Source organism: Rhinopithecus roxellana, chromosome 11 (assembly GCF_007565055.1).
Source record: "Rhinopithecus roxellana isolate Shanxi Qingling chromosome 11, ASM756505v1, whole genome shotgun sequence".
In the NCBI taxonomy this organism is placed as follows: Eukaryota; Metazoa; Chordata; class Mammalia; order Primates; family Cercopithecidae; genus Rhinopithecus; species Rhinopithecus roxellana.
Window position 1 is genome coordinate 27,474,226 of NC_044559.1, and position 14,545 is coordinate 27,488,770.

Below are 14,545 nucleotides of genomic sequence, written 5' to 3' on the forward strand. Positions count from 1 at the left end.
TGGCCTGCAGGCTGCATGCAGCCCAGGACAGCTTTGAATGTGGCCCAACACAAATTCATAAACTTTCTTAAAACATTAAGAGATTTTTATAGCAGGGCACGGTGGCTCACACCTGTAATCCCAGCACTTTGGGAGACCGGGGGGGGGGGGGTGGATCACGAGGTCAGGAGTTCGAGACCAGACTGACCAACACGGTGAAACCCCGTCTCTACTGAAAATACAAAAATTGGCCAGGCGTGGTGGCAGGCATCTGTAATCCCAGCTACTCAGGAGGCTGAGGCAGGAGAACCCCTTGAACCCGGGAGGCGGAGGTTACAGTGAGCCGAGATGGCGCCATTGCACTCCAGCCTGGGCGACAGAGCAAGACTCAGTCTAAAAAAAAAAAAAAAAAGTTAAGAGGTTTTTCTTTTTTTAGCGCAGCAGTTATCTTTAGTGTTAGTGTATTTTACTTGTTGCCCAAAGCGATACTTCTTCTTTCAACGTGGCTCAGGAAAGCCAAAAGATTGAACACCATTCACAAAAAAATTAACTCAAAATGGATAATAGACATAAATGTGAAACAAAAACTGATAACACTTCTAGAAAATGATATCACAGAAAATCTTCAGGCAAATGACTATGTAATGTAAATTAATGGCCACTGAGAATAGACACCATGACCACCATGTCTGCGGGGAAGCCACTCACTCAGGGCTTCGGTGAGATCTGCAGCTTCAGTTGTAAATATCCACTAGAGTAATATCCACAGTATTACCCGAATTTGTTGCCTTGAAGTGCACTTTGTCTATAACCTAAATATTTCCTTCTACATTTTTAATCTGTTTTCATGTATACCCTTCCTGTAATAAGCCTCCAAGCACGTTTCTGCTTCACGACCCAGAGAAGAATGAGACGGCACACTATCACTGACTACACATAAATTAGAGAGGTTTCATTAGCAGGGTCCTCTTCACAGATGTCCTGTCAAAAGCAGGTTTCAGGGTGAGAACAAAGGACATATGAAGGAGTTCGCGGAATGGGATGGAAAAAGAAAGCCTGTGAAAATGGAATCAAACCATAGGGTGACAAACTTCATTGCCTTCAAATTATGCCTAGAAATAATAACAAAATAGCATTCAAGTCAAGTTCAGCCCCATTTCCCTAGACTACACATCATAATTCTACTATTACACTGACACTGGATTGTACGTAATATTACTTAAAAGATTACACCATTTGACTTGGTGCAGTGGCTCACGTTTGTAATCCCAGCACTTTGGGAGGTCCAGGTGGGTGGATCACTTGAGGTCAGGAGTTCAAGACCAGCCTGGTTAACATGGTGAGATCCTGTCTCTACAAAGAATACAAAAATTAGCCGGGTGTAGTGATGCATGCCCGTTGTCCCAGCTACTCAGGAGGCTGAGGTAGAAGAATGGCTTGAATCTGGGAGGCAGAAGCTGCTGTGAGCCAAGATCGCACCACTGCACTCCTGCCTGGGCAACAAAGGGAGACTGTCTCAAAAAAAAAAAAAAAAAAAAAAAAAAATACACCATTTGAAATTCAGAAATTATTTCTGCATATGTCTTCTTTTTTCCTTATAACAGGAACCTTTTCTTTTATTCTTTTCTCTGCCATCAGCCACATGTAGTTTCACCTTGGAAGAATGTGGTTGATCCAGGTATATTTGCTGTTAATTGGAATGCCAAGGTAAATATAATTAGAACAGACTTTCATAGGATATAACAATTAAAAAATTGGGAGCCAAGTTTGGTTTGAAGTTGGGTTTCTATGGAAATAGCAAAGCTCTCAGAATAACCTGCCAGAAAAATCTGAATTCAGTATGAAGTATCTGGATACCAACAGCAGGTAGACAGCAGAGATGAGAGTCAAGAAAGAAAGATCAAAAGTGATTAAGAGAAAAGAAATAAAAAGTGGCAATGGCAAAAATACATGTTATTGAAGAAATGACCATGCAATGGATCTGAAAGAAAAAAAAATCTAGAGGGAAAGAAATGTGTGAGGTAGTATTAAAGTTCATATCGAAAAGTACAGCGATTATATTTAAAAAGAACATCCATATTCTTTGCCCAAGAATGTCATGAGAGTGAATGCCATGACATTAAATTATAATCTCTCTGGGGAAGAGGTACAAGCAAATTTACTAAGGTATTTAAAATTGCACTTTAAAATTTTTAAAAAGGAATTCTTAAAAATTCCACTGGGAGCAATAATTCATTGGCAACTATATCAACTCGACAAAACGTTTCCAGCTCTAATTTCATAGGGCTGGATTAAGTTCTTATTTTTATTCTCTGTATTATATATATTTAATTACCATCTTCAGAACTTTAAAGAGAGCTAAAAATTGAGGAAATGATGTCAGATGTCCTCAAGAAAATAGGCATGATTTCAAAAATTACATATTTAAATCTCAGATCACAATGAAACATTAAAGACTGATAGGGTTAGCAAAAAACTTAATTCATCTTCGCTCATCAAATCTGTATTATGTAGGAATTTTATTGCATTGATCCATTCTATTCCCAGCAAGCATTTACTCCAAGCTTGTCAAGAGATCAGCAGCATGGACTAGAAGACGCAGCATTTGTTTAGGGCAGCCAGGACCTGGTCAAGGCCTCCTCTCTCTTTACTGGCCACTTGGCTCAATTCAGTATATATATTTTTATCCAAAAATTGGAAATAAAAATACCTGCTCTGCTTACTTCACAAGGGTTTAGCAAGGATGGAATAGATGATTGGGTACTGAGCTCTGTCCAAAAAATTACATAACTCTTCCAGGCCGTGAGCCAATTTTATATGACAGTAGGAGAAACACATACCGAAAATATTTAAGTGCCAGACAAAATTGAATATATGATTAAAAAGAGCAATACATATAGAAAGTGCCATAGCAGTTCAGAAAACGGGGGAAGCCAACAGAGACTGAGTTAGATGTGTTTCTACAATCTCCCTAATGACCCACACTTTGCCTTGAAACGCGTCTCTAACCTGAAACCTTCATGCTCTGTCTTCACACTGCTTTTTCATTTGTTCTGTCCCCAGATTATAGCTGACCACTTACTATAATTAAGTCATTCTTCAACCTTCTGCCTGAGGTCTCCTCCACTGCTTTTGCTGGACCCAGGATTTAGCACTGAGTGTGGGAAACGTGGCTCCAGGTCCAGTGCGCTCTGCCCTTCTCATTTGGTACCTGGGGAGAATTCCTTTTCCTTCCCACTCCTAAATTTCTCTAATTCTCTGATTTCTAAGGCTGCTCTTTAAGAAACATTCTGGGATGAGTTCACGTCTTTTGCAGGGACATAGATGAAGCTGGAAGCCATCCTCCTCAGCAAACTAATACAGGAACAGAAAACCAAATACCGCTTGTATAAGTGGGAGTTGAACAATGAGAACACGTGGACACAGGGAGGGGAAAATCACACACCAGGGCCTGTCGGGGGCTGGGGGATAAAGGGAGGGAGAGCATTAGGACAAATACCTAATGCATATGGGGCTTAAAATCTAGATAACGGATTGATAGGTGCAGCAAACCACCATAGCACATGTACACCTATGTAACAAACCTGCACGTTCTGTACGTGTATCAGAGCTCAAAGTAAAAAAAAAAAAAAAAAAAAAAAAAAAAAAAAAAAAAAAACAATAAAATAAAAACAAAAACATTTTGTGTACTTCATGAAGCAATTCTGCCACAGGCCTTAATGATGGCCACTTCTCATTCCAAATCCCTACCCTACGTCCTCACTGTTTCAGGTTCCGTTTTGGTTTTAAAATAAATGATTCATCGAATTCTCCTGAAGCAAATGGCAGGAGACATTCTGCTTTGGTTGTAATAAAATTTCATTGCAAATGCACTGATAGAAGTCACAGTGAAATATTACAGGGTCTAGAGACCAAAGAGAAAACAACCAGGAATAAAGGAAACAAAAAAGGAAATCTTCTGAACACAGTTCTGGGGGAGAACTTTACCTTTAGATGGTGTAATGGATATGCCTCAGCCCTTTTTCTCATGCTAGTGCATTAGTCCATTTTCACACTGCTATAAAGAAATACCTGAGACTGGGTCATTTGTAAAGGAAAGATGTTCAATTGACTCACAGTTCTGCGTGACTGGGGAGGCCTCAGGAAACTTACAGTCATGGCAGAAGGGGAAGCAAATACATCTTACATGGTGAGAGAGAGTGTGTGTAAAGAAGGAACACTGCAACACTCCTAAAACCGTCAGGGATCTCATGAGAACTCACTCACCATCATGAGAACCCACATGGGGGAAATGCCAATCACCTCCTTCCCTCTACAGGTAAGGATTGAAAGTCCTTCCCTCTACACGTGGGGATTACAATTTGAGATAAAATGTGGGTGGGGACACAGAAGAAAACAGCATCACTAGCCATTGAAACAGTGCTATGTTTTGTCGGAAGAGTTTTGTTTTGTGTTCAGGGGCAGAGAGGATGTTGAGTGAAAGCGATTTAAGATATTTTTGAATTCTTGGTGTGGAGGAAATAAAGGGTGATTATTACTGTGTTGTTCAACACTGCGTCAACACCCTCTTTTCTCTGATCTGGACCAAGAGCATCTCCAAAGGAATGGGGATCTGTCCAAGACAAGAGCTTCCCAAAGCTGCTGCCCTGTGTGTAAAGTGACTCAACCATCCGTGATTGGCAACGAACTAGGTTCTGCAGACTGTGCTTCCCTGATTCAGGTCAATAGTTGCTACTGATTTATAGCTATGGTGGGATAATTTAGGCGGAAGGACATAGCGTCTTGGTTACAGAGATTTACGAAGTTACCTGACCAGCAAACCGCATTATTCGTGATGCCCGCCAACCAGGTTTCAGAAACATTTTTTTCAGTGACATTCTTCTAAAGCATCCATCAAAGACAGCCCCCAGGAACATTTTATTCCTGATTGCCATATTTTCTTCACTTATTGTCATTTGGTTAAGCAGACGTTACGATGCTAAATCGGCTTCGTATTATGCACAGAGGTACTAGCTTCCAATACCTTCTGAAATAAGCAAGCAGAAGGGGTAATTAAATCTTGTCTTTTTCTTCACGTTGCTCGGCATGTTCTTTTATTTTTCTGGCTCCTATGCTGACAACCCAGCAGGAGATTTTATAAGCCCAAAATACCTGATTACTTCCCAACCCCAGAGAAAGGGACAGAACGTGCTTGGGAAGAAGGAAAGCTAACGGCAGCTTTGCTGGAGGTGAGAACAGGGTGAAAGTTGAGGAAGCTCAGTGTGGAATGGATTCCAAACAGCTTGGGCAGGGGTGACCTTGCTGTCTGCTGTGTCCTGAGAGACAGGTGTCACACTGCAGTCACATCACTGTTCTTTCATCATGTGATGAATTTCCAATACATCCCTGATATGGCAGGGGAGGCAGCTTCCAAAGTGGAACCATGTTCGAGCATTCTGTCTTCTACTGCTACCTCAGTGGAATAAACATAGAAGTTGTGATTTGCTTAGAACAACTCCTGGCAATGAAGGGAGCGGCTGAGACACCGGCCCGGGATTCCAGGCCTTCTCTGAGCAAACACACAGTGCAGGTCACCTGTGCTCTGCTCCTGTAACGACGCCACACACTGTCTGGTGCGTCCGCACTGCCTGGGCCTGGGAACACTCCATTCCAGAGAAGAAAGAAACCTGATGTGCTCATCGATCAAGACCATGACTCTCAGAACAGGCATCGAACTAGCCGTCTGTGGTTGGATAGAGAGGCCCTGGGGCATACCTTCAGACCTGCTAGAAAGTTGGCCTCATAACTGGCCAGCTTATTCCAGGAATGTTTTCACTTTTTTGTCTAAGGTCAAGCTGATCACACTGCCGAGGCTACAAGCACACAAAGGCTGCAGGCGCAAAAACAAAAGATGAAAAAACAGACGCCCAGCAGAGAAAACAGGGTCAAAGGTGCTGCCGTGCCTGTGAGGCCTTCGCTGGCTGCCTGCATTCCTGCGGCAGCCAGCGGCCATCCTGTACCTTCCCGCCAACTGCAGAGACCTCAGTCCACCCTCAGCTCTGACCTGTGTCTCCCAGCCTGCCTCTGCACCTGCCTGCTAAAGCCCTCCTCAGGTTCCTTTGGTAAAATATTGAGTGATGAATTTTCTCACCAGGTTCTTAAGGCAAAGAAGAGTCCATGTTGGGTGGAGGCTGAGAGACAGGCCTCCGTGGAGGGGGGATGGAAGAGTTCTGTGTGGGAGTGTGGTGGTCTGGCTGGTGATTTCTTCATTTGCAGAGGGGGCAGGTTTGAAAGGGAGGTGAGAGATGAGAAAGAAGATGAGGGAAGGGGAGGGGAGGGAAGAGGAGGGGAGGGAAGAGGAGAGGAGGAGAGGAGAGAGGAGTGAGGAGGAGAGGAGGGGAGTGGGGAGGAGAGGAGGGGAGTGAGGAGGAGAGGACAGAAAGGTCTGGAGAAAGAGCCAGCCAGCCAAGGTGGAGGAATTTTAAAACACAGATATCTGTCCTTAACTTTAACTGAGTTAATGAGTGAATTTTCCCACCAGGCATCTTACCGGGATGTCAAGTAAGACGGAGGCAGAGGTTCAGGTACTGATGGTCACTGGGATGATACAAAAATTGACAGAAACTTGATGTCAGAGAAGTCCCACTTTTGTTCTGTTTTGCTTCATAACTGTTGTTTTTTGTCTTGTCTTTGTTTCTGACTCCTGGCCTTTGTCTCCCGTCCCCTGCCTGACCAGCCAGATGCACACACACTCCAGTCCCACACAGAGTCCCCTCAACTCGCTCCAGCCTGCCAAGCCTCTGCACAAGGCAATTTCTTCTTTTTTTCCTGGTTCGACCACCTCGACCCGGTTTTTCATCTTTTTGTTTTAACTCCTTTCGTGTATCACCCACTTTCCCTATCAACTGTGCTGCACACACTGGATTCTGCTGTTCTTTTTCCGAGTTAATTCCTACCTGTCCTTCGGTCCTCAACCTGCATGTCAGCTCTTCACGGAACCAGCTCCTCCACCTCCCTGAAAAGGTGCAGACCTTCCATCCTGTGCTACCTGATCATGGGGCTTCTTCATGGAATGTATCACAGTTGTCATCAACTAGTCACTTGGATATTGACTTGGATGAGATCTATTTCTCCCTGTAGCTATTTTTGCCTAATTGCAAAAAAAAAAAAAAAAAAAAAAGAAAAGAAAAGATGGTTTCTTCCTCAGTATTTCTGAGTGTCTTTCTGATGAGGGGAAGGTGTGTGCCTGGCCATGCTGCTGTGACCCACCACTGCCTGGCTTGACCTTCTCCTCCTCCCGACACCTCTGAGATGTTATCGTCTCCCATTATGCTTCTGCTCACTGCCGTTCTGTTTGATCTTAACCTGAACGTGGCTCCCATCAGGGCTCACACAGCGCTCCTGGTCACTTGCAGTGATTGACTGAAGCTTTGCGGAGGATGGTGTGCAGTGCCTATAGTAGAAGATAAATTAATCCAGTTTAGTCCACAAACGCTCTATAGTGGTTGATTATAGTAGCTTATCACAGAAATTTTGCATCATTTAACAGATTGATAGATTCAAATTTTAGTAGCTATAAAGTGACATTTAAAACAAAACATTACAAGATGGCAACTATGCTTTTACATTACTAGTGTTTTAACAGAGACCCACTTCTCACTCAAAACCAGCTGAAGTTAGAGTTTTGCCACAGCTAGCTCAGATGATGTCTCTTTCTCCTCTGCATTCAAAGCACTCATTGAACTCCTGGGAAAAGACTTATAGTTTCGAGGGCTACTGAGAGTTTTATGTGTCCGTCTTGTCTCAGGAATTGCATTATTCACTCATTGAGAGTAGTGAGGGTGTTTGCTAGTTCTTTGATTTGACGTAGAGTTTGACATGGAATGGTAATCAATACACGTTGACTGATGTGTTGGTGAAAACTGGGGGGCCCTGATGTCCCAGTAGAGTAAGAAACACGAACCCATGCTTTTAGGTCAACACCGCACTACGTCATAAATGGACAATTTATAAATCACTTGAATTTGCTATTTTTAACAAGTATACGAATCTTTGCGTAGCACTCTGAAAGATTTCATTGAAGCCTTACCAATGAAAAGTTATGATTTTAAACATGAAACAAAGCTAGGTACCTGTGCATGCAGCTTGACAGTTGGACAACCTGCCGGACCCTGCTGCACTTCGAAATGTTGCCACACTCAGCACTTCATCTCCAACTGAAAAACACTCAGAGAAGCGGCTCATGAGATGTTTAAGAAAAGCCTTCTGCGCCATCCCAAACTGAGTGTTAGTGCCTGGCCTTCCTCCGGCATCTCACAGGTATCTCTAAAGTAACCAAACCAACAGCCAAGTAACCAAACCAAAGTCATCCTTTTTCTCCATCCACCCCAAATTCTGGTCTGGGCCGTGTAGTCTCTACGTGGACATGTGGGGCCACCTTCTATGTGGGGCCTCCCAAACCAAATACCTCTGCCTTAGCCCAGCCCCATCCTGCCTCCTCACATCTGGTCAACAGCCAAATCCACCTCTCTGTGTTTCCTGAACTCATCCCTTTCTCTTTAATCCCTGTGCAACTGCCTTCCTTCAAGACTTCCCCGCCTCTTCTCTGCACTATCACCTACCTCCTAGCTGGCTTCTCTTGCCCCTTCTGCAGCATGCTTTGCACAGATGCCCTGGTGACCACACCAAAGACAAATCCCATTAGGTCTGTCCTGTAACTCAAAGCCCTCAAGGATACCCGGCATTAACACTCGAGAGTCTCCACTTTTAAAGCTGTAACAAAACCTCTCCAGCATCAGCTCCTAAAAACCCCGCCTTCAGTTCTAAATTTTCCAACTAGAAGCAAAACTTAAAGTTTCTCAAACATCCCCACTGCTGCATATCTCATTTTCTTGGTATCTGCTGTTCCCTCTACCTAAAATGCCACGAATCCAACATCAACTCAGCTTGTTGTGATGGTTAATTTTATGCGTCAACTGGACTGGGTTAAGGGATGCCCAGAGAGCTGGTTAAACATCCTCTGGGTGTGTCTGTGAGGGTCTTTCCAAAAGAGATTAGCACTGGAATTGGGAAACTGGGCAAAGAAAATCTGCCCTTAACAATGTGGATGGGCCTCATTCCATGTGTTGAGGGCCTGAGTAGAGCAAAGAGGTGGAGGAAAAGAGAATTTGCTCTCCATGTTTAGCTGAGACCTCCATTTTCTCCTGCCCTTGGATATTGTTGCTCCTAGTTTTCAGGCCTTCAGACTTCAGATATATATGGAGAGAGAGAGAGAAAGAGAGAGAGAGACAGACAGACATAGGTTATATATATATATATATCCTATGTCAGAAGACCTGAAATATCTAATGTAGAGAAGCGTATATACATATGTGTGTGTGTGTGTGTGTGTGTGTGTGTGTGTTAGTCCATTTCATACTCCTATGAAGAAATACCTGAGACTGGGTAATTTATAAAGGAAAGGAGTTTAATAGACTCACAGTTCTACACGGCTGTGGTAGAGGCTGTCCTTGGGTGAGGACACGGCCAAACCATATCATATATGTGTGTGTATATATTTGTGTGTGTGTGTGTGTATATACACACACACACAATCAATAGGATATATATATTTGTTCTGTTTCTCTGGAGAACCCTGACTAACATACTTGTCAATGTAGAAACATAACAACTTTCTTTCTTGAAATAAATAAGTGACCTCTTTCAGGTAGCTGTTGATGGACTGTCCAATATGTCTAATTATTTTCTTATTTCAGCCACTTCTCTACATTAGATACTTTTGATAGTCAATATATAGAATTATACTTTGAATCACTGAGCACAGTGCATTAAATCTTATACATGGAAGATTCTCATTAGATATTTATTTAGGACGGCTTTCTAATTGCTCTTACATTTAGTTGACAAGCACGAAAGCATTTTATAAGAGTTAGGAAGCAGCTGCTCCGACCTCATAAATGAAGGAAAGGAGAGGGCCACAAGGCCATTCTACCTCACACCCTGTCACCCACCAATCTACAATATGAGCTGTTAGACAACCCCTTTAAGGAGAAGTTTACATCCTGAGTATTGCCAAAGATCGGAAGTGTGTGGCTTACAGTCTCATGCAAAATTCAGATCTTAGAAAAGAGGAGCTGAATGTAGAGCCACCCAGAGCCTAAGCAAATGCATTAAAAGGCTCTCAACCTTGCAGCAGAAGTTGCGAATAGAACCCAGATAACTGACCATCCCAGTGGAATGGCACTGGGCCTCTCCCACTTAGCAGGACTTGTCTTTCTCCTGTCTCAGGTCTGGTTCCCCAGAAACAAACCAGAACTCACCAGAATTAAGACCAGAATTTACCTTCAAGAAGGGGAAACTGACAGGGAAGAGGAAGAAGAGGAAGGATCCCACCCACAGCCTCATCTCAGGTGAGGTCCCTGGCACTGCAGTCTGGCCCCACAGGGGAATCCTGAGTGTTCACTCTCTCCAGGGGCCGGGGAGTCAGGCTTTCAGACACTGCCACACAAGTGAGTCCAAGGCGCTTCTCTCTGACCCTCCAGGCAAAGCAGCTCTGGGAGCCCTAGGAGAAGCCCCCACAGAGGCAGCTCAGGAGCTAACGCTAAGAAGTAAAGGCAGCAGAGGCTGCCATTGAGATTTATTCTTTATCATTCCATTACTTTTGTTAACGTTTCTTTTTGGCCAGGCACGGTGGCTCACACTTGTAATTTTACCATTTTGGGAGGAGGCTCAGGCAGGCGGATTGTTTGTGCCCAGAGTTTGAGATCAGCCTTGGCAACAAAGGGAGACTCCCATCTCTACAAAAAATACACACATTAGCCTGGTGTGGTGGTGGACGCCTACAGGCCCACCCACTCGGGGCTGAGGCAGGAGGATCAGTTGAGCCCAGGATGTGGAGGCTGCAGTGAGCAATGGTCACACCATGGCACTCCAACCTGGGGGACAGAGCAAGACCCTGTCTCCAAAGCAAAACTCGTTTTTTCTTACATAACTGAACAAGTTGTAGAGAATGTAGGTAAGTCCTTATATGTGAATATTATATAGTCACCTAGGGTGTCAAATCCGAGAAACAAAGGGTTGGATATTTATAGCACAGTAAGATTTTTTAACTTCTAATTAGCACTTACTGCAAAACTTGTATAGCACATGGATTGAATCCTATTTGTGGTTTAAAGAAAGAAGAGCTATTAGATATAGGGATGTAATCGTTGAATTAGGATCTAAACATCTCACAACAGACCTACATATTTGGAGGTCAATAAAGCAGGCTCAGTTATATAAAAAAGAACCATACAATTCCCTCAGAGGCATCACTAAGTAGCGATGGAAAACATGTGCTCTGGAATCAGCCCCACATTTTCACCACTCCTCCACGATATGCACTGTGAGATCGTCAGCAAGTTATTAACCCGCACTGTGGCTCAGTGTCTTCATCTAATGGGTAGAGATAATAGCACCTATCTGCAGGGTGGTCATTGTTGGGGATTTAATGACACAGTATACATAAAGCACTTACTCTACTCAACAATTCCAGCCATCTCTCCTCCACAAGAAGCAGCGTAAATGAAAGATATTGTTCATGTGATCAGATGGAGATTGAGGTGTAAGGAGACCTTCTTATCAATAGGAGGACGTCATAACCAAATCACATGCAATAGGTTATTAAAATGTCAGAGACTGTGATAGAAATTTGATATATACTGTATCTTTGCATCCTCAGAGCAGCCTAAAAACTAGGTACTATTATTCATTGATTTATGTAAACAGAGACTCCGAAAAGTTAAGTCATACAATATACAAATCAACTAGAATTTGAACCCAAATTAACACCTTAAGATAGATACAGAAAAAGGTGTGCTAACCTCAGGGAGGGAAAAATAGAACAGTTAAAAAGCATGAAACTAGGACATATTCGAGGAGCCTGGACACGGTTCTTATAAACAATCAAACCACAATTAAACTCTCATGACACTTGTCACAAGAAGAATGTGTGTTTGTTCCAGAGGTCAAAAGTATAAGTAGGAGATAGAAAATGGGTTAGAAGAGCATTGATAGCTTGGTGATGAGATAATGTCCATTAAAACCTTAGCTTTTAATAGTTCTGCATCTTTTTAAGCAGTTATCAGAAGGTAAATATTGCCCAGTGGGACCTGAAATGTGAAGGGAATATTAAAACCATCTACCAATCCCACTCACATTCCAGGCAGAGAATGACTATGCTGAAACCAAGGGCCACTGAAGCAAATGCTGGAAATATTAAGTCTGGGCATCTGGTTCGAATTAATTTCAATGGCAGAAGAATATTATCAATTACATACTAAAATAGAATTAACAATATTAGTGTGGAACACAGAGATACCAATCATTATTTACCTCAGTGGACTGAGGTAACCTCCAGAGATCCCAACTCAACCCAAGCAGGGGAGCCTTTGGCTCAGAAAACCTTGCTCCGTGTTCAGCACGCAGACTGTGTATGCATTCGGTGCTTCCCAACTGAAATGGAGACCACCACGTTGTTACAAAAGGCTGGCACCGTGGTGAGCAAGTTCCTGTCTATCAACTCCAGGGTGCCAGCGCGAAGGGGTAAGACTCCAGGCACCCGGCTTGAAGACACATTGGCCCAGAATAAACGCCGTTCTGCCAACTGTGGGTATTGCAGCCAATTCTTTTCTCAGTATCCTTGTCTGTATGAAGGACAGTCATGGAAGTTGCATGAGACATGCATCCAATGTTTGCCACAGAGGAAGTCCTCTGCAAACATTAATTCTCATGTTATTAAAGCGTCTGCCATTTTCTGGTGACTTCCTCTTTTCACATTAATCTGTCTTATTCTGCTATCATCCTTTTCATGTCACAAACCTGAAAGCTAACAAAAGATTGCCAGTTCCACTACAGTATATATTCTATCCTTTGGTCTTCTATTTTGGCATAGTCTAAAACACTGTGCAGCACATAGAATTGTCCAATAAATTTTTGGCAAATTAAAGAGATTGGAATATTAATAGCATTAGCATTCGTTCTATATTTTCTTTGTGCTGGGCCCCGTCCTAAGTGTTTTACATGCTTGAACTCCTTTAATCTTTACTAACAGTCTTGAAACGTAAGTACTGTATGAATGAAATACATTTTTGATGAATTAAAAGAATGCCATTTTCGTTGCCATAGCAACGTGGGTCTGAAACTACCAATCCGAGTTTAGAAGACATAATCACTGTTTTCTGCCTCAGTTTTAATGTGCCATTGAAGGTATTTACATGAAAACAGCTACGGCATAGGGCCTGCCCCCAAGGAGATTTTTATCATGGATATTATTGCTTCCCAAGATTGAAAGTGGTTGTTCTAGAATCTAGATCCCCAAAATCTGGTAGGGCAGCATTTCGTGAACTAAGGCACCCAGACCCAGGAGGTCCTTGGTAACATTTCAGAGACCTGTAAAACCAAAGGAAGAAAGTTGGTGAGTATTTGGGAAGTTGGGTTTGGATTCAATTGTTAAACAACTTAAAACATTAGTTTCTAGTGAAACACACATGATGTATTACAGAAAGTTAACTGTTTGCATGAATGTTGAATATATATGTTGAGTTCACCTCAAACTGCCTCAGACAGACACCCCCAGGCTTCCACTGTTTCTGCTTACACTCGGGCAGCCCAGAGTGCATCACAGAAATCTCTGGCACGCTGCAGCCTCCACCTGCAAAGGAAATGTGCCTCATTGAGGGCAGAGCTGCTCATCATGATGGCAGCAACCAAGAATGTGGTGGAGGTGAGTCTTTAAGGTGTTATTCTTGAGCACAACATGAGCAACGCGGAGTTACTGCTATTATTTTGTTTTAATTTTCTCACAACTCACCAGCCTCCATGGACTGATTTTTATAATCTGTGCATAATGGTGCAAATTGGGCAAGGATGGGAATACGCCAACAGCAAGTCTGTACCATGGTGGTGGCAAAGGGCAACGCCTAGATACGGGGCCCAGGATTGACCTTGTATTTACCAAAGGCAGTTTTGCAGAGGTTGTCTTTAAAATACCTTAGAATCAACCTCAACATACATTTTTAAAGCAGAAAAACTTTGGTATCAGGATTCAGTTTTCTTTTTCTTTTTTGAGATGGGGTCTGGCTCTGTCACCCAGGCTGGAGTGCAGTGGCGTGATCTCGGCTCACTGCATCCTCCACTTCTGGGGTTCAAATGATTCTCCTGCCTCAACCCCCTGAGTAACTGGGACTACAGGCACACGCCACCATGTCTGGCTAAATTTTTTTTTTTTTTTTTTTGTATTTTTTGGTAGAGACAGGGTTTCACCATATTGGCCAGGCTGGTCTCGAACTCCTGACCTCATGATCTGCCCACCTTGGCCTCCCAAAGTGCTGGGATTACAGGCGCGAGCCATGGCACCTGACCCAGGATTTGATTTTCTAATTACTTTTTCTCTTAAGTGGATGGACTTTTTAAAATAAGTTTTATTTTGTTTTTAATTGACACATAATAACTGTACATGGTTATGGGGTACAGCGTGATGTTGGATATATATATAGATAGATTGTGTAATCATCAAATAACACAAGGATGACTGACCTATCCATCCACT